Below are 20,919 nucleotides of genomic sequence, written 5' to 3' on the forward strand. Positions count from 1 at the left end.
TCCCACCCCCCAAGACAGAGTCTTGCTTTGCTCTGTCACCCAGGCTGGAGTGCAGTGGCTCATTCTCAGCTCACTGCAACTTCTCTCTCCCGGATTCAAGCGATTCTCCTGCCTCTGCCTCCCAAGTAGCTGGGATTACAGGCGCATTCCACCACGATGGGTTAATTTTTGTATTTTTAATAGACATGGGGTTTCACCATATTGGCCAGGCTGGTCTCAAGCTCCTGAGCTCATGATCTGCCCACCTCGGCCTCCCAAAGTGCTGGGATTACAGGCATGAGCCACTGCGCCCAGCCTCTGATATATTTTAATAGGTGTGCGTTTGTGTAATATTACATGGTTGGATAAATAAAAAAACAGACAGATACATAGAAAGATGCACAATAGACAGAATTATTTTCCCACATAACTTTCTTAATCACCTTTCTTATTTAAGGTTTTTGGGAGGAACATGACAGAGGCATCTAAACATGTTTCTTATACACAGTGGATGCCCTAATGCCCAATTTGCAGCCCCCTTCTAAAAAGAGGTCCTTAGAAGGACTCTCATAAGAGTTCAGCCCTTACCTGGAGTCTACCTGGGTGTCATCTCCACTCAGTCTCCAAATATGTATCGAGGATTCACTATACGCCAGGGACCGGGCAGGACTCTGGAAAGACAAAGGTGAGCAAAAGAGACTCTATCCTTTCTCTTTTGGAGCTTACAGTCTCCTGGGAAACATGGATATTAGTTAGGCAGTCATATATATGGTTAGAATATATATATATATATATATATATTTCTAAACTGATACATTTATTTTGCTAGGCATAGTGGCTCATGTCTGTAATCCCAACACTTTGGGAGGCCGAGGCGAGTGGACCATTTGAGGCCAGGAGTTTGAGGCCAGCCTGGCCAACATGATGAAACCCCGTCTCTACTAAAAATAATTTTTAAAAAATTAGCTGAGCATGGTGGCTCATGCCTGTAATCTCAGCTACTCAGGAGGCTGAGAATCACTTGAACACAGGAGGCTGAGGTTTCAGTGGGCCAAGATCACACCACTGCACTCCAGCCTGGGCAACAGAGTGAGATTTTGTCTCAATAATTAAATATATAAATTTATTTTTTCTTGGCTCCTAACATGAAATAACTGACAAATTTATATGTAAATTATATGTTTATAGAGGATATAATATTTTTATTTTAAATATTTTGAGCAAATTTGAGAAAATTGATATTGGATATATAAATTGTATATATTTCTATGCTTATAAATTCTAAACCCTCCAAAAGTGAGGAAATTATTACCATGAAGTCAGGAAAGCAGTTATTGCCGGTGGAGGTGAGGGTTTGTGATCAGGGTTCTCATTAGTAATGTGATCATTGTTCTCACATTACTATAAAGAAATACCTGAGACTGGGTAATTTATAAAGAAAATAGGTTTAATTGGCTCACAGTTCTGCAGACTGCATAGGAAGCATGATACTGGCATCTGCTTGCCTTCTGGGGAGGTCTCAGGAAACTTACAGTCATGGCGGACAGCAAAGGGGGAGCCAGCACTTCACATGGCCACAGCAAGAGGAAGACAGCAGGAAGGGGGAGGTGCTACATACTTCTAAATAATCAGGTCTAGTGAGAACTCACTCACTATCATGATGACAGTACCAACAGGGATGGTGCCAAACCATTCATGAGAAATCTGTTCCCCTCATCCAGTCACCTCCCACCAGGCCCCACCTACAACACTGGGGGTCACAATTCAACATGAGATTTGGTGGGGACACAGATCCAAACCATATCAGGGGTGTTCTTCTCGGTGTCTTAGTGATGTTCTATTCCTTGACCTGAAGGGTGGTCATGGGGAATTTGATTTATTGTTATTGATTAAATTTAATGTTTATGTTTTATGTACACTTATATGTATGTGTTACATTTCACAATTTAAAATTTTCAAATGATAAAAAGAAACTTAGAAGGTTCTATGAGAACATGTAACCGTGGCACCTGGCTTGGTCTGGGGAGCCAGGGATGGCTTCCTGAAGGAAGGGGCATCTCAGCTGAGATCTTCAGATAAAAATGAGTTTGGCAGAGGCAGGAAGGTATGGCGAAATGGCCTGGAGGGGAGGGGAAGAAGGAAAAAGGGGAAGAACAGAGAACAGACACTAGGGAGTGTGGGGAACTCAGAAAACAGCCAAGCGTGGCTTGAGCTCAGGGTGTGAGAGGGAGCAAAGCTAGAGAGAGAAACAGGGACTGGATAGTGTAGAGCCTCATTAAGAACTTTCGCCTATGTCCTAAGATCAATGGGAAGTGCTTGAAGGTTTTAAGCAGGGGAGTGACATGATCAGATATACATATTGCTGGTACCATCAATGAAAGTGTAGAGAATAGATTGGGAAAAAGCAACAGGCCCCTTTCCACCATGTGAGGACGCAATGAAGAGGTACCATCTATGCATAAGGCAACCTCTCACCCAAACATGAATCTGCTGTTGCTTTGATCTTGAACTTCCCAATCTCTAGAATTAGAATATCCAACGTTTGCCTTCTAGCCATATAAGTGAACCTTCCCATAGCACTGTGGAATTATCACAAACTTTAGTTTCCTCAGTGTTAAGCAATATGACAGTCATCACCATGAAAACCACAGCATTGTCAAAAATGGCAACATCAGGAGTCTCAACAGACACAACTTCCACCACCTTAAATTCTATACCTAAAATCACAAGTGTTCACAAAACACATCCCAGATGTTAACATCCACGATGACCATAGCTCTCAATAATTCAGTGACATCTGTTTCTTCATCAATAATAGTCATGGCAACTATTTATTCTAAAGAAAATAAAGGATCAAAATTTGGAGGGAAAAAAAAACAGGCAAGAGAGGATATGAGGAAGATAGGAACTTGTTTTAATAGTAGAAGAGAAAGACGAAGGCAGTTTAAGGTGCTAGCGGGTTAGAAATGGAGAGGAATGTCCTGATGTAAGGGATATTAAGGAGGTAAAGTCAATAGAACTTGGCGATGGATGTGTTACACATCTCCCCCAGTGAATGTTTCAGGAGCTCAGAGATCTTCATCACTGCTGGATATTCAGCACCTAGGACAGTTCCTGAAGCCTGGGTGCCTCTTACTTGAGGACTCTACAATGTTTGTGTTTCTGTACTTCAGAATGTGTCATGGAAACGAAAGTGGAGTGATGGGAGGAAGCATTAGAGGTGCCAAGTTCATAAAAAATGCAATGAGAAAAAAAAAAAAGGTTTAGAGTGTTTAGGAGCAACTCTGAGGTTTCCAGCACTTCTTTCACAGAATGGACAAATAAATGGAGCAGAAAATTGATTACTTAAATGATAGTAAATATGATAACAGAAGAACATATAAAGTTATTAGTGCTATTGGGTATGCTAAAGTACCAGTCCTCAAGAACATCTCAAAGATTACACAGATAAGTAATAAAAGGCCATACCAACACCCACCAACTAATCATCTGTTACTCAGATGATACAGGCATCTACCCTATGTTATATTCAGCAGTGCTATAGAAGACCAGGAAATGATAAGCAGCCGTATATTTGGTGGGATCTTTGGATATGTAGGAGGAAGTTCAGGTTGTTGCTGACTAATGTTTTAAGTCAAAAATTGTGATTGTATAGATTTTCTGCAGTTTAGGCCTGAACCTTAATATGAAAGTAAAGTTGCATCTCAAATATCCCTCCTCAATCTCCTAAGGTGCCTGTAGTCAAATAAGGGCCTGAGGGTGTTGTTCAGTGAGTTTTCACAAGAAATGAAACTACCCTCCTTGTCTGTGGTCAGAGAAAGTACCTCTGCAAAGCAGAATATACTCTGTGACTAAGCAAACATCTTTTTCATTGGTTGTAGCTCAGCAAATGCCTAAGCAAGATCTGCATTTGAGGTTCAGACTTTTAAAGACCAAATCCAGGCCAATGATATAAAATGTAAAAGAAAAATTGAAAGATAAAATATGATCACAAATTATCACAAAGGCTGAGTATTTTTAATATATTATTTTTTCAAAATAATTTATTTGATAGCATGTTATGAAATCCTTCAAAGCAATGACTGTTTTTCAGTGAAGTAAATATGATAGACAAATAGCCCTTGATTATAGGCAAATCAACAGAGAGGTAGAAGTGGGCAGGGCTGGGGAAATCAGCTTGAATGAGCCCCAATGTGGCATGTAAGGAGTGACAGCCAAGCAGAAACAAGGTCATGAAGAAGCCACAGATCAACACTGGACTGAAAGGAAGATCCTTTCTCCCTGCCTATTCCTTGATGGCTCCAGAGAAAGAAGCCAGGCTCTCAGAAGGGGACTGCCTAGGCAATGACAAGGGAACTCTCCTGACTATATGACCTTGCTGTTTGACCCTGTTGTCTACTTAACAGCCCATATGGAGTAAAACAAAATTGTGAATCTTTGTAGGAGGTCCACATTGCCTAAAACTTTGGATCCATGAGATCTTTGTTTAAAACCCCAAATTTATCCATAATAATTATCATGGACCCGTTTTCCCAATAGTAAGGAGGAATAATTGTCCAATAATGCTGAGAGGCCAAGTACCAAGTTAACACAGACAAATGACCAGGAGATTTGATAAGATGAAGTTCACTGGAGACCTTGACAAGAGCAGTCTCTTTGGAGTAGTGAGGATGGAAGCCTGCTTGGGAGAAGAGAGACTGGAAGTGAGAATTGGAAACAGTGATGTTTCTGGTAAGTTTTGCTAGAGATGGGAGCTGAGAAATAGGATGGAAACTAGAAGGACAGTAGAGTCAAGAGAGGCTTTCACTTTCTCAAGGTAGGCGATATCAGAACACATTTCTATGCTTACAGGAAAGCAAAGTAGTAAGAGAGAAATTGAGGATTCAAGTGGTGATAATTGCAGGAACAGAGGTTTAGGAAACATGAGAGGGTGTGATCTAGGGCACTTGGAGAGGGTTGGCCTTGGCAAGAAGCAGGGCCATGGCACCCATGAATAAAAAGGGAAGGCCAAGAGGATGGGCACAGGGACAACAAGAGGTGTGGAATAGTGGCAGGGAGATGAGGGACTGCCTGTCTATAAAATACAAGGTAAGATCATCATCTGAGAGAAGATTAAAAAGGGAGGGCAGCCATCTCTTGAGAAAGGAGAAAGAAAATTGCAGAGGCAGGAAAGGTAACTTACTAGGAAAATATAGTGACATTGCCAGACTATTTCTAGTATTCATTTGGGAATTATGGTCATTATTATTAAGTGACAACAGTCAGCACAACTATCTATTTTTCTCTGGCAATGTATGGTTGTTCAGACATAAGTGTGGATAGACCAGAAATTGGGTTTAACCAGGTTGGAGTTTTACCAGATGAGTACAAGAAAAGAAGTCCAGAGAGGTTTCTGCAGGAGATCAGTGGTAACAGTGGATGGTAGACTCTAAGCCTGGTAAGGTAAGGCCAGGGTGAGGCTATGGATGGCTAAAAAGAGGCAAGGTCAGAGGCTGCAACTGTGTAATTGCTGGAGTTGGAATACTAGAGCCAGAAGGAAAAGATAAGCTGTCAGGAGGCCTGAAGTCAAGACTTTGGAGACAGTACAGTTAACGACACTGTCAAGTCAAGGATATGGTCGGGGAGTGGGTGAGCCCTCTGATGCCAACACTAAAGTTTGGGGGTCCTAATCTCTGCTCTTCTGACCCTGTGCACCATCTGTCCTTACAGGTGATGAGAGAGGTGGTTTCCTAGCAGGCATGATTTAAGGAACTCTGCTGAAGCCTCATCACCCAAATTCTCACTATAGAGGCCTGTAACTGGTTTCTAACATTCTGCCATTAAAGCTTCCTTTGGTTCTTGCCTTCTGCTTTCCATAAGTGCTACCACTAACCTATTAATTCATTATCAATCATTTATACATAGGTGTGATTTAGTGGCTCAGGGCCTTTCAAGTAGGACAGCAGCTGGCTACAATCAGATTTTAATAGGCTATAGGGCATGGCCTTTGAAGAAGCAACTGAATATGGGATCCTACAAAGGGGAAAGGAGGTAGGGAAATCAGTATTTGTTGAGTACCTACTATGTGTTATGCTGTTTCCAAGAGCTTTGCATAAGTGATATTTGAGATTCCATTGTTTCCTCCTACTCAAGGAACAGAAGAGGTAAGAGAGAAATGCCTGTTATTTACCCAGGCTCCTGAGCTAATGAGTGATGAAGCCTTGGAGAAGTGTTTGGATCAGAGGGAGAGGCATTCAAGAGGAGAAATGCAAGGGCCCGAGACACATCTTGGTGAACCTCACAACCCTAGTGTTCCAGTTCCTTTCCTGAGGTCCTCATATCCTATGTGTGGTATTTTTTATTCTCCTTAGCAGGTTGTTCCTTGAGGAGTTTTTCCTTCCTTCCGTTTTTTTTTTTTTAACAATAATTTAAATTTTTATTAGGTGCTCAGCCGCAGTATAAATACCCCCATTTGAATTGCTGACACATAAATCAATAGGGAAGCATTTTCCTGGAGTGGAGCCCCTGGCATGGGAGCCTCCCAACCACATCCTCTTTCCAGAAGAGAAGGGATTTAGTAAGCAGAATGGACAATTTTCTTAAATAAGCCACAGTTAGAGCAAACAGAATGAGCATTCAAGTTTCTGGTCTAAGGCCTCTCTTTCTCTCTCTCTCTCTGTCCTCCTTTCAAGACAGGCTCTTGCTCTGTCTCCAGGCCAGAGTGCAGTGGTGAGATCATAGCTCACTGCACCGTCAAACTCCTGGCCTCAAGCAATCCCCTGCCTCAACCTCCCAAAGCACTGGGATTACAGGCATAAGCCCCCATGCCTAGTCTTTTCCTTCCTCCCTCCCTCCCTTCCTGTTCTTTCATTCATTTATTTCTGTATCTCTCATTCTCACTAAACAATCTTGCTTTTAATCTCTATATTACCAATCTGAGTGGTGTCATTTTTATGAAACTATCTAGAATGAATGAATCACTGTGGGTGGCTGGGAACTGGCCTTAGGTTGTTAAAACGAGAACAGCACGGCATCCCCCAGCATTCTACCGAAGATGAGGAATCTGGCAGCTATGTGGGTCCCATCTCCTCATCCCAAGTCTTTCCATCACTCTTGGACTTGGAGATCTTGCAGTAAAAGGTGTGACTAACATAAAAGAGCATCTCCATCGTGAATAAAATTGAGCTAAGTTGCTCCTGTAATTCTCTGATGAAAGAAGCAACAAACTTGCATCCTACAATGTAGCTTAAGATCTCATGCCTAAGGTACTCTGAGCAGTTGGTAATTCTCTCCATTAGTATCCTGAAGGGAAAACCAAATTCCATCTCCTTTTTCAGTATCATCTCACCATTCTCACTACCACGTGCACCAAGGCCCAGTGCTTCTCTGTTCCAGCCACATCACATTTCTTGGTTACCTTCCAATATGCCTTTTCTAGGACTCTGAGCCTTTGCATATGCTGTTCTTTCTACCTGGAGTGCCCCTTCTGGGTTGGCAAAGCCCTACGCACCCTTAGTATGCAACCCACCTGTCATCTCCTTCGTGGAACTTAATAAGATACCCTGAGCAGAATGAGTCACCCTTCCCTTGACCCCATTCCTACTTGACACAGCTGGTTCCTAGACATTAGCACAATGCTAGGAAGTTATCTTTGTGACTCCCCCTCTACTCCAACCAGATTGGAAGATCCTCAAAGACAGGGAGCCATCTGTCACTGAACTTCACCTTTAGTGAAGCCACCGTTTTCAGCCTTTAATGAAATGACAGGCACAGAGTAGATCTTTAATAACAGCTTGTTGAAATAGAGAACACTGGATGAAAACCCATTTGTTCATTCACTCAACCAATATTTACTGAACGCCAACAGAATTCCAGGCTGGGAATGCAACTGTGAGTAAGACAGATAATGTCTTTATTCTCACCAGGTTTATATTCTGTTGAGAGGGAACGGACAATAAGGAAGAAATAACATACATATATACTATGTTGGCTGGTGATAAATGTGATAAACAAAAATAAAGTGGGAGAGTGGTGACAAGGAGAGTTATTTTACATAAGAGTACTACAGTGGGCTTCTCTGTGGAGCTAACATTTGAGGCTACTGATCTGCTGCACACACAGGCTTTGTCTTCTGTGGTTAGTGGAGGAATGAGGTGGAAGATGCTTCCTTTGCAGTGGCCATGCTCAGTGACTCGGGCTCCCAAGATGTCTGTCTGGGGGCAGAAAGCCAACGATATTTGACTTAAAGGAAGCTTGTCCTCTATAGCATTCAGCACTAAGTTACTAAGGAAGCTACCTCAGAACACATTGTAGAAATAAGAGGACTTGAAAGACCTGGTACCAAAGTCTCTAAAGGACACCCCAGGCCCTGCCCAGTATCCACAGAGATACTGCAGAGCCCACGGAGCTGGTTCTGTCTTCTGGCCATCGGAACAGTGGGTCTTCTTGACCTTTGTGATTTCAATGACCAGCCCAATTACAGGACAACAAAGGGAACCATAAATGTTTCAACTGACAGGTGTGGGTTAGTGTGGTTGCGATCTCAATTCTGTCACTTATTGCCCTGTGCTATCTTGGGCAAGTCACTGAAACTCTATAGCAATTCTCCCATGTATAAATTGGAAGTAATTAATAACAGTCATTTTGCTTACCTTCACCAATGGTTGTGCAGATCAAATATAGCATATGACTATGAAAAGTATAAAACACAAACAAAATGCAGGAAATTATTATTTCTACTGGGGGAATAAATATTTTCAGAGTACCGATTAAATGCCCAGAGTCCTATATATGTTGCCTTATTCAATTTTCACAAAACTATGGACAGTAATTATTATTCCCATGTTAGAGATTAGAAAATGAAGGCTCAGAAAGGCTCAATGATTTCATTAAGGGGGGACGGCGGGCAGAGCCAAGATTCTGGTTCACGTTCACTGACTCCAGAACTCATGCTTACTCTGTGTCCTGCTGCCTGTGGGTAGTTGTTCCAAGCCTGGCATGGGTTCTCAGCCCTGAATCACCTTACCCAGAGCTGTGATGCGCCCCCCTGCCAACTGTCTCCGCTCAGCACCTGATGCAAGAACTAAACCCTAGCTTCTAACCCAGCCTACACTGGGTTAGAAGTGTAGCCTACACTGGGGTTCTCAGGCCTGCCGGGACCCCAGTGCATCTCCTCTGGTATGAGTCTGCCTCTTGGCATGGTTTGCTGCTGTGTCTGGCATGTTGTGAGTGGCTATAAAGTGCTGAACATCCCACCTGCTTCTTCTGCTGATACCCTGCTGTCATCGCCATCTCTGACTCCAGAGCAGGGATGTGCCTGGGCTGCCCCTGCATTGCCCCATACCCCCACCGGCACCCCCTACCTCCCCTTGAATCTTCCGGAGGCTCTGGCTACCATTAGTGCTCAATTTATGGCCTCACAGCTGAACAAGAAACCTCTACAGGAACAAATTGGGCTTGGCTGTATCTGCCGTCCATATTCCTGCCCAGCTGGACCAATCATTTCAGAATCCATTTTAGGAATTTCATTTTTCGTGATGGCAGATCAGAGTTAAAAGAAGTGGTCCACAAGTGGATGAGTAGTTACAACTTTGGCCCAGATAATCTCCAAAGTGAATAAGCCACAAAGTGAATGAGGCTTTTGTGGATTGACAAGAATTGACACTACCTTGTGAGATTGGATGAAGGAAAACCCATTTAAGAAAACTCACTTACTTTGGACCTGGATTCTTTTCTCATCTTGTGAGAGTTAGATGCGGCCTTGTTAAAAAAACAGAATGACTCCCCAGGGAAGAGGGGTAGGACTGGCAGAACCAAGCCCCATAGAGAAATAGTGACTATTCTGGTCTTACTTTCAACCTGACCTTTGTAGTTCAGACCAAGCTTGTAAGGACTGTAATTGTCCAGCTCCTTGTGCCACTCTCTGGCAATGGGGAACCAGGAAGGTTTCTGCGTGATGCTCAGAGACAGCATAGTCATTAAGTGCACAGAATCCCTGGGTTCAAATTCTGGTCCTGCCTTTTGTCACATGTCTTCAGGCAGGTTTTGTAAACTTTGTGTCTTGGTTTCCCCACTTGTAAAATGGGGGTAACAATAGCACCTCATTCCGAAAGAGATTGTTGAGATCAGTTAGTTTCTATACATGAAATACTTAGATCATTGCCTGAAAACAGTTTTTGTCATGTAGACGTTAGCAATTATTTTGCTACTGAAAATAGAGGTGGAGCTATTTGGGACCCAGCTGGTGATTTCTGAACCCAGGAGATCCTAAACATCCCCAAATCAGAGCTCAGGTAACCATTTGCCACAGTTCCTCCTTCATCACTGGCAGGCCCTGGTCAGGCCAGTTGCTGAGCCTGGCTCTGGAGTGAGATGCAAAATGTTAGAAGTAAAAATGCAATTTTTCCTCTCTTGTAGGCTTTTGCCACTGGAAAATAATCTCTTTAGCAATATTTGACCTTAAGAACTTAAAATGAAAAGGTCAAAACATTTCAAGTAGTGGGAGCTGGGTCCCTTCCCAGATTTCCCACTGTCACAGAGTTAGTGAATGTCAGGTGTGGTTGCCAGAGGCCCACAGGACCCCTCCTCCCCACAAGAAATAGTGAAAACAGTGGAACAGGGTGAGTGCAGAGAGAGAGACAGATCTCTGCCCTTCTCACTATCTCCTGGGCCTTCAGTCACAAAGAAGGATGCTGCTTGGGAGGGCTCTGTTGGGTCAGAGTGAAGACATGGCGGGAGAAGTCACCCCAGGCCCTCTCGGGACTTCCATCCCTTTCCCTCCCAGTCTCCAAGAATGGCTGCCTGTGTTTCTCATTCTCACTAAATTAAGCTGATAAAACACAAATGAAAAAAGGGGTGGGGTAGAGGGGAGGGCATGGCACACTCTTGCCTTGCATTTTAATAACTCAGGCACGGTGCCTCAGACCATTTTTAATGAGAGATTGACTGATAGTGGTCTCCTCCCCACACCCCACTTGGAACAGATCAGGGTACAGATCAACAGCATGCTTTCCTCCCTTCAAGAACATTTCACCTGGCCCCGCTCCTGGATGAAGGGTGGCCCACAGTGAAATTCAAGCCCTTGGCATGATTTGCTGACCTCTTGAGGGTCCAGTATGGAAGGGCATCCCTAGTTAGCCAAGACACACTTCCCAGGGAAACCACGCCCCAGTGAGTTACACTGCTGCTTCTTTCCTTATGAGGGAGTCAGTAATGAGGACATAGCCAGGCCCCACCAAGGGCAACTTCATGGAGATAAGAGCTATCTTATTTGGTCAACCAACCTTCCCTTGAGCTCAGAGGCCTTGTAGCCAGGGAGAGCTGGTGACAGCATGAGAAGGGGAGAGGGCTGAAGGCCACTGCCTGTCTCAATAATGCAATGTCTCATTCCTGCAGCCAACCTCAGGCCAAATAGGACCTCCTCCACTCCATGGGGAGAAGATATGTCAACATATGTTGACATATATGAGGGCAACCTTGTGCCCCGGATCTCCAGCCTTGAAATATACACTTCCTCTCTGGAATTCCCACAAAGTGAGTACTCTATTAATTGAAGAATCTCTATGTGCTAAGGGCTGTTATACGTCTTTTTGTAGAAAATGACATCTCATTTAAGAGACACAGCAATTCTGAGAGGTAGGAGCTATTTACCCCATTTCATGGGTGAGGAAACTGGGCTCAGAGAAGTCAATGGATTTCCCCACAGTTACACAGCTAGTAAGTGGCAGAGCCAAGATTCAAACTCTTGTTGGTCAGAGTTTCATTGAGTGTTTCTGCCTGGTGAGCATGGGCAGCAGGGGATGCAAGGTCAGTGGAGACACTTAGACGGTGGAACTGGTCAGGTGGGCTTTGCAGTCACATCCCATCTGGTGGTCTGAGGAGCAGAAACCTGGCAGCTTCCAAGGTAGATGAAAAGCCTACCTGCCTCAAATTGTTTTATTTAAAGCCAGGCTCCTGACTGTTTGAAGCAGCTTGGTTTTGGCAGTGCCTTTCCCTTTTCGTCTTTCTTCTTCCTGTTTTTAAACAGCCCTCGCAGGAAAGGGGAGCGCATCGTTGCTGGGCGCCTCACTTGCAGATGCTCAAAAGACCTCTGTCCCTCCCATCCCATGGCTGGCTCCAGAGCAAGGCAGCTGGGCTGCGTGTGAGCGAGTGGGCACACGTGCTCACAGACAGCTCTCATTTGCAGAAAGGCAGGAAGCCCTGCATTGATCTGCACCTGAAGTATAGATACAGATGAAGTCTTTTGCTTTTATAGTGAGTTTCACTGGCATTAAACTTCATTTATATCTCTATAAATATATACGGCTTTGAATGGGAGGCTTTATGGCTTGCTTTACAAGTTCCACCTCTCTGTGGCACAGACTGGGTCACCGTGAGGAGACAGTCCCTTTATAGGTGGCTCTGGCCTCTGCCCTTTTCAACACAGCCACTTGCGGGGCTCTCATCTGGTGTTCAGGGCCCTGTCCATCTGCCCAGCTGGCCATCTCTCCTCCCAGCACCTGGACAGACATGAGCTCTCCAGCCCTGGCGCTGCCCTCTCCTCTGTCTGCCTGTGCCCTGTCGCCCCTGGCTCACAGCTGACCAGTGTGAGGAGGGAGAGAGGGCACTGTGACTGTCAGCTGATCTTCTCTCCACACCTGTCCCTGGGCCCAGGCACCACAGCTGACGTTGGTATTGACAAATTCACAGGGAACATCAGGAGGTACTTACACAGGACAAGCTGGCAAAATCTGGTTTATTATGGTATATGTTTGACAGAAATCCATTTAGATAAACAGACTATCCACACAAATGCCAGTGCTCAGTGGCTACAGGCCTTACAATACTTCAGGAAGCAGGCAGCAGCTTCTCTCCCGATGCACTTGTGGAGACAAATTCAAAGTAATCTATATAAACTCAAACCTTTGAAATTGCACATCGTCAAAAAACTCAAACAATTACTCTAGCCCAGCCAGGAGGTGGCTGTTAGATGTTCTTCTTATGGAAAACATAATTATAAAGAAAGGAAAAATGTTTCATAAATAAAATTCATAATGGCAGAAGAACCTGGAGGGAGGGGAAGGTAGAGAAAAGGAAACTCAAAAGTTCATGGTGTCTGGCTGACTGCAGAATAGGGCTCAGAAACCCTCCTTAAGGCTCAAATTAATTTCAGTCTAGTACAATTTCAATGTAATTAATTGGGAAGAGGCACCTTTCAGGTATTTAAAAATATCAGATTGGCTCTTAGTGCTAAAAGAGTAGGAGAAAAAATAGCCAACATATGCTTCTAAAATCAAGGTGATGTAAAACAAGGGCCAACCCAACCCATTAGCACTTGAGGAGCATATAAAATCCAGGTCAGCCCAGATAATTGCTACCTTGTTGAAATACCAAGTACCCCGAGCTACACCCAGTCCCCAGGCCATATTAAATAGCAGGTGGCACAATCTGGGCTAGAGGACATGTTCCATGCCAGACACTGTACCAGGGACTTTGTACTCATGACCTATTTAATTCTCATAAAAGCAACTTAAAGAAGATGTGATTATCTCTATAGGCTTTTGGGGATGAGGGAAGGAGGGGACGCGTAGGAATTCGAAGTTCAGTTTCCTGTTAATAACTCCCAGGTCTTGCTTCTTGATGCCTTTACCCCATGGGCTCTGTGTACATGTGGCCCAGAGCAGGGGAGGGATGACTAAGATACAATCAGCAGAGAGAGTGGAAGAACTTAGGCTCTGAGCAGGTGCAGTGGCTTCTGCTTATAATCCCAGCACTTTGGGAGGGAGGCCAAGGTGGGAGGATCACTTAAAGCCAGGAATTCAAGACCAGCCTGGGCAATATATAAAGATCCCCATCTCTACAAAAAAAAAAAAAAAAAAAAAAAAAAAATCAAAAAATTAGCTGGGCATGTAGGTGCATGCCTGTAGTCCCAGCTCCTCAGGGGGCTGAGGTGGGAGGATGGCTTGAGTCCAGGAGGTGGAGGCTACAGAGAGCCATGATCACACCACTGCACTCCAGCCTGGGTGACAGAGTGAGATCCTGTCTCAAAAACAAAACAAAACAAAAACAAAAACAAAAATAACAACACCACCACCAACAAAGTAGGCTCTGTTCCAAACAGATTTGATCGAAAACCAGCCCTGCCACCTACTAGCTGTGTGGCCTTGGGCATAGACGTTAGCCTCTCTGAACCCCTCAAGAGCTTGGTTTTATAAAATGTGAGGGCTTTATAAAAACTTCCTGATTTTCTATTGGTTCTGTTCAACCCAGAAGAAAGTCATTTAGCATCACTATGCCTCCGTTTTCTCACCTGTAAAATGGTGACAATAGTATATATCATAAAGTTTTACTCACTAAATGATGTAAAGTATTTAAAATGTTCATTAATAGTAAAGACAGAAAACATTTATTAAGGGCATTCTCTGTGCCAAACACTTGGCCAAAATTTATAGTAAGCACCCAGTAAGTGTTGGCTAGCCTTATCATTAAGCCATAGAAAGACTCAAGCTGCCAGGGCTCAGGAATGTGAATTTTTAGGTGGACTAGGGTCAAAGACCAAATTCCAGCCAGAGATGTTGCTAATATTAGCCATCCTGGGTTGATAATGTCCTAGGACGAATGTTCCAGGCTTCCCCCTTTGTCTTTCCTCATACCATGTGGTTTGAGGAGGACACATCCAGATTTAAGTAATCACAACTTCCTCCTGGGTCCTGGTAATAAACCTTTATTGAGTCATTTATAGCCAGAGCATGAGACATTATTATAGAAGCCAAGTTGAGGTGCCCTTGACAGTACCCTGCTGTGGGATAGGAGTCCCTAGGAGACCAGGCTGGAACCCTTCAATAAACTGTAATACGTCTGTTGGATCATTTGTCCCTGACCCCAGAACTCCTTCCCCCATTTTGAAGTCTCACCTTGTAATACCTAACCCAGAGACATGCTCCCCAAGGGCGAGGGCTGCACTTCTTCCTGCCTGCTAGTACCTCTCTGGGATAAGATTGGCGCACTTGAGCAGGGAGAATAGATGAGAGTTAGCCTCCATGCTCACTTAAACTTTGGCTGTTGTACTGATTAGCAATGAGAATCTGAATATAGAAGATAAATCCAATTCATTCATGTGTACCAGCCCCATGTATCCTCCTCCATTTGCCTCCAAGAAGTCACCTGCTTGAACTTCATAGCGAAAGGGAACAATTTTAACTCATGGGAGTGTCATAACAAGAAAGTTTCCTTTTCTTACTTGATTGGAGAGTAAAGCAGAGGCAATTGGCAAGAATTAAAGGAGGGGAATAGGAAACAATGCAAGCATCCATTGATGGATGGATGAATAAACAAAATGTGGTACATACACACAGTGGAATATTATTCAGTCATAAAAAGGAAGGAAGTTCTGACACATGCTATAACATGGATGAACCTTGAGGACATTATGCTAAATAAAATGAACTGGCTACAAAAGGACAAATATTGTATGATTTCACTTACATGTATTACCTAGGATAGTCAGGTTCATAGAGATAGGAAGTAGAAGTTGCCAAGGGCTGGGGGAGGAGGAAATGGAGAATTGGCATTTAATGTGTACAGAGTTTCCATTTGGAAAAATGAGAAAGTTCTGAAAATGGATGATGGTGATGATGGTTACATACAATGCAAATGTACTTAGTGTCACTGAACTATATTTTTAAAAAGGAGGGAAAGAGAAGAAAAAAAAAAACAAGATTGCTTGAATTCCCTTTGCCAACTGGCATATTATTAGCTTGATGTGTTCAAAATTTACCAATACAGTTGTAACTCAAAGTCGTGTTTCCAAGGCAAAAATACAGTGGTTCTTACATGTGATTGGAAATAGTTTTTGAACAACCCCATTCCAATTCCACCTTCCCCACTGGACTGTCTCTTAAGAAGATGAAACTCTAGTTAGGTAGGAAGTCTCATCTTTATTAGCATAGCCCATAATCAAAATGAGGCAAAAGTGTATCTCTGCACTTCTGCCAAATCATCTACTGGAAATGGCTTGTGGACATCATTCAACTTTGTATTTCCATATTAGGGAGTCCTCACTTTGGCTGTCTTCTAACTTTCCATGACATGGTGGTTTAGCAACCAACACTTTACTCTGTGGGATCCCAGCTGGCAGAGATGATTCAGGAGTCTTCTCCTAAAAGAGCTGGCTGGATGCATTGAGTGCATTCTCAAAGGCAGGTGACCCCAGAAAGGGGCAAAAACCTGGAAGAAGGTGCTACAGTAAGGTCTCCAAACGGAAGGAGGCAGAGGACATGAGCACCCTCTGAACATGTAAATAGGTCTGTGACCTACCTGGACACATTTTAAGCTCTACTAAAGATTCTAATTTACTGATTAATCTGCCAGAAACTCTGATTTTCTTGTGGAAGACCCTATGTACAAATGGTGCACAAAATTCCCCATCTTTATCCAGTGACCCTTAAATGAGGGACAGAGTAGAAGAGAATTGGACAGGCAACGTGTCCAAACTGGTTATATATGTTTGTACACGTGTGCTGATACCACACATGTACACACACACAAACACACATTCACCAAAGTTACCAAACCTTCTGATAACTCCATTAGTTCTTGATGGTAAAATGCAAAAGAGTAATACCTTACCCAGCCCACAACCCAGGGATGGGAGCAGGGTGAATGGAGACATCCCTGGATAGAGCTATGTTGGTACATGGGTTTCTGTAAGTGGCTACTGGTTCTAAATTTACTCTTAAATAAAGAGAAACAGCACCCTCCTCCACCATGACCTTTGTGGATAGGGATGAATTTCATGGCATAAGCTCTATCACAATGAACTCTCCTCTTTCTTTCTTTACTAAGCTCACATAGATACTCTTTCCTCAGCTCACTCTCCTGGAGCCCAGATGGGGAGATTCATGAGCAGCCACCAACTTGGAATATCGAATTCTAAGTTTTTAATAAAAATTTCAAAATCATCTCTATGAACTCCATCAAATAACTCAGGTCAGCTCTGTGGCAGTTGCCTGCAGGAGCTTCTACAGTTTCTATTCACATTTGATTGTTGGTTTCTATAAACACGGTTGAAATGACCACTTGGCTTTCTAACACCATGACCTTAAGGCTGGGGTGCAGAATGTACCCCTCCCACATCTTTGCTACTTACCCAGTAACAATAGCCTCAGAACTCTGAGGTGTTCTCTTGAAAGTCTAGGGTTTACATACCACATCTATTAAGTAATACATTCAGCAATACATTTCCACTGCAAAATGTAGCAGCGTAAGCTATGTTGATAGAAGTCAGAAAGTGATGGGGTTGGGAGAGGGAAAAATTGGAAAGAAGCACAGAGAACTTTTGTGCATCTTTTTTGGGGTACTCAAGTGTACACAATTGTCAAAACTTAATCTGAATACTTAAGATCAGCGCATTTTATTATATACAAATTACACATCATTTTTTTCAACAACAAAAAAAGTAATAGTGGCCCTTTCCAGGTAAAAGATGGCAACCTATGGCCATGGAGAATAGGGCAGAGCAGCTGACCTCCTCCTTCCATCTTTCCCCACCACTCCTCATCTCCCCTGCACAGTTAAGTGGGGTTGGGCATGAGAACTTAGTGACTTTGTCTCCAGATTGCTGGCCAGATGTGACAGCCAGGAATGCTACAGAAGTGGTATTATATGTAAAGTGAGTTTGCATCCAGTTTCCCACTCCTCTTCTAGTGGTTCTATACGTGGTCAGAGCCCAGTCCTCTCCTGCTCCTTAGTCATCCTTGCCACATTCAGAGCCACAAAGGACTCAGTGAAGGTGGTCCCAGAAAATGTTCATAGAGAGAACAGTCACCCAACACCCAAAGCCAAGACATCTATAGCAACATGCCCCAGACAGGGTGGCTTCAGCTGGGATCTCTGGGGCACAGTGATGTGGCAATTAGGTGCATGACATCAGTTCAGCCTAGATGCCACCAGCCCAGGGTGGTCTCTTTGCAGTAAGCCCAGAGACCTCTTTACCTGACTCTTGGCCATCTTATTAGCTGAGAAGTAAAGGCCAGCAGCACCTTGAGACTTCTGATTGATTCTCATTCTTCACCAGAGAGAGGCCATTGCTCCACACTGAGTTCCCTAAAAGGCTGTGGCTGCAAGTCTATCCATTGGGGAGCAATTCATTCCTTCTCTCCTGCACATGAGCATTACTGCATTTCCTAGGTGAGGGAATATTAGCAGGTTAGAAGTTCTATTTCCGCTTTTGCTATCCTCTGGCCTCCCACTTTAAGCATCTGTCTCTCCATTTATAAAATGGGTCTAATAATGTCACTGAGCACTTTCTTTTTCAGAGAATTTAAGGGCATTAATAAGATAACGACCATTAAGTATGGTGACTTCAGTAATAAACGGTGGCTTTGGACAGGGTCCACTGCAAGGGCATAATTTTAAAAAGATCCTTACGGATGTGTCATACAGAAATCCATCCACTCACTTGTTCAAACCAGAAGATTTCAAGGACAGGAGGGTTTGGAGTGTTAAAATATTGAATGAGTCAGTGTTGGTTTCTGATGCTCTGCATTTATCTATTTCAGTCTTTCTTCCCTACCCTTACAACCTCTGACTTCACTCTCTTCCTGGATGCATTCTACTTCCTGCCATTCTAGGGAGATGCTAAGATTTCTGGATCCAATGGCAAGCATAGTAAAAAAGAAAAGTGGTGCCATTTCACTTAGAACTATGTCTCTCACCCAGAAGGCTCCCTGCCAGAGGTGGAGAGTGTTTTCTTCATCTTGGAGAAGGGGCCCATGGTGCTGAATTAAAAATAAGACAAAGAATCACCATTCTAGGGTTCATTTGGGGTTGGAAAGAGTGAAACCGCCCCACCCTGCCTATGTATCTCCCCTGTCTCAACACACTTGAAGAAAGTGACCAGAACCATAAATAGTTAGGGGTCAAATCAAGGGAAAACTTGCTCCTACAACAAGCCACATCTCTTTCAAGTTCCCTGTAGGATGCTGGCTCCACGGAGACTTGAATGATTGAAGGAGATCCTCAACATCACTTATTGAATGACTCAACCAGGTAGGCGTGGCCAGGACTGAATGGGGCAGGGGCAGACATATACTGTCTCCAAGACAATACCAAAGCAGATGCAGGAAATTGACTGAACATACTTCAGAGAGGCAGAAAGCAGGAGAGATAGAATAATACCTTGCAAAAAGTAGTAGCAATGAAGAATTAAGTAATAATGAGTTACTGTTTGCAGAGCCTCTCAGTGCTGAAGGAGAACAGAGTACCTCTTGAAGCCCTCCTGAGTCTGGGACAAGTCTAAGTTTGTTTCTGCTTGCCCTAGACATATAGAGACAAACCTTTATTCTTAGTTGTTTTTCACTACCAGATGCCCCAGAAAACATGGCAGAACAGATTTTGTCCTCTTTCCAACCACCCATAGCCAAGGATGACAGAAAAGTGGAGGGTACCTCCTGCCTCCTTGCAAATGTAATATAACCCACATCAGCCAATCTCTGCAAAGCTCAAGACACTAGCACTTTCCTACAACCATGAAGTCAGAAGGGACCTCAGCCCCCCAAAGCCGCCCCAGCCTGAGCTTCACCTGTTGCACCTGCCCACTTGCCATGGGTTCACACCAGGAGAGAAAGTAAAAGGTCAGGTTGGTCTCTCTCCACAGCAAGAGCCCAGAGAATCCTAGGAAACTGACATTTTACAAACCACCTCTTTAAAGCTCTTTCAGAGGTGCATAACTTTTAACTCTACCTCCACTCCCAACCCCCCAGGCTTCCTTTGCAACTCTTTCTCACCATGGATGGCTTGTCGGGAGAGAGTTAAGGAAGGTGCACGACTAATTCCCCAAACCCTCTCGCTTATCTACAGACAAAAAGAACAGCCCTACATGGAGACACGCAAAAACCACCGGCAATTTAGCTCAGACCTCACCTGTCTTATGCAACAGTACACACACACATACACACACACACACCCGCAAGGCCAGAGTCCACATCCCCCTTTAATTCGGTAAACATAGTTTTGCGCCTTTCTTTTCTCTACGCAGTACCCGACTCTACTGGCAGCAGAGAAATAGATGTAACCTTAGTGCCAAATGCCTTGCAGGAACACACAGACACACAGGAACCAAAATGCATCTCATAGCTCTCCTTGGTGCTGAAATCACGTTAACGAGAAAATCAAAGGAGGGAGTGCTCCGGACTTACCCAGGCTGGGGGTGGGCGGCCGGGGAGCGAGAGGAGCTTCCTGGGAAGAAAATTCTTGTCTGCTCAGGTTGGAGCCAGCCGATGCGCTCACCTAGAGAGCCCACCTCTCTCCCTTCTCTTCCGTTCCTCCTTTTCTGGGAGGAAGAGATAAGGCTTCACGAAAGAAATGAAACCCAAGCTGTCAGGGCTACGGGTGGAAGGAGAATGAGGAGGTAACCAAAATAAGATCAAAAAGTCAGGTGGCTTCACTCCACTAGTGGTAATTCCTTGGGTCAGAGAGGACCCCCTTCTCTCACTCTCCCTGGGTCTGCCCCTGTCTCCTCTGCGTGTTGAGCCAACAGCCTTAGCACAGTCGGTTCCTGCCTCTGACGTGAAAGAGAGGAGGAAGCCTGGGACTGCTTTGCTCTCTCTCTCGCTCTCGCTCTCTCTCTCTCTCTCTCACGCGCTCTCTCTTTTCCCCTCTTGCTGAAATTTCAGCAGCATGATTTTTTTTGAGCCTCCGTTTTTTCCATCCCCCTACAAGCAGCCCCCTAGTGGACAGAAAAGAAAAGCATCCTAAATCCTCTTAAACAGTCCAGATTCAGGCTCAGGAATACTCCCCGCACCCAACTCTTGGGGCTGCCACTGCATAGCCAGGGTCCTGAAGAAGATAGAGGATTCCCTCTGACCAACCCAGATAGGAAGAGAAAGGGGGAGGACGGAAGCTTTTGCAGATCCTTTGCCCATGATTGTAGGAGAAATCCAGGGTAGAATGGGATGGGCGAGTGGTTGGGATATGGGATAGAAT

General features: G+C 44.1%; 1 protein-coding gene across 1 annotated transcript in view; it reads right to left on the bottom strand.

Moving 5' to 3' along the window:
• Positions 1-20,668, bottom strand: part of TNR (tenascin R) — a 413,725-nt gene extending 393,057 nt beyond the window's left edge. The window contains exon 1 of the mRNA XM_023207213.2: positions 20,133-20,668. The gene's annotated coding sequence lies outside the window, so the exon portion shown is untranslated. The remainder of the gene's footprint in view (positions 1-20,132) is intronic.
• Positions 20,669-20,919: the final 251 nt, after the last annotated feature.

Source organism: Piliocolobus tephrosceles, chromosome 1 (assembly GCF_002776525.5).
Source record: "Piliocolobus tephrosceles isolate RC106 chromosome 1, ASM277652v3, whole genome shotgun sequence".
Taxonomy (NCBI): Eukaryota; Metazoa; Chordata; class Mammalia; order Primates; family Cercopithecidae; genus Piliocolobus; species Piliocolobus tephrosceles.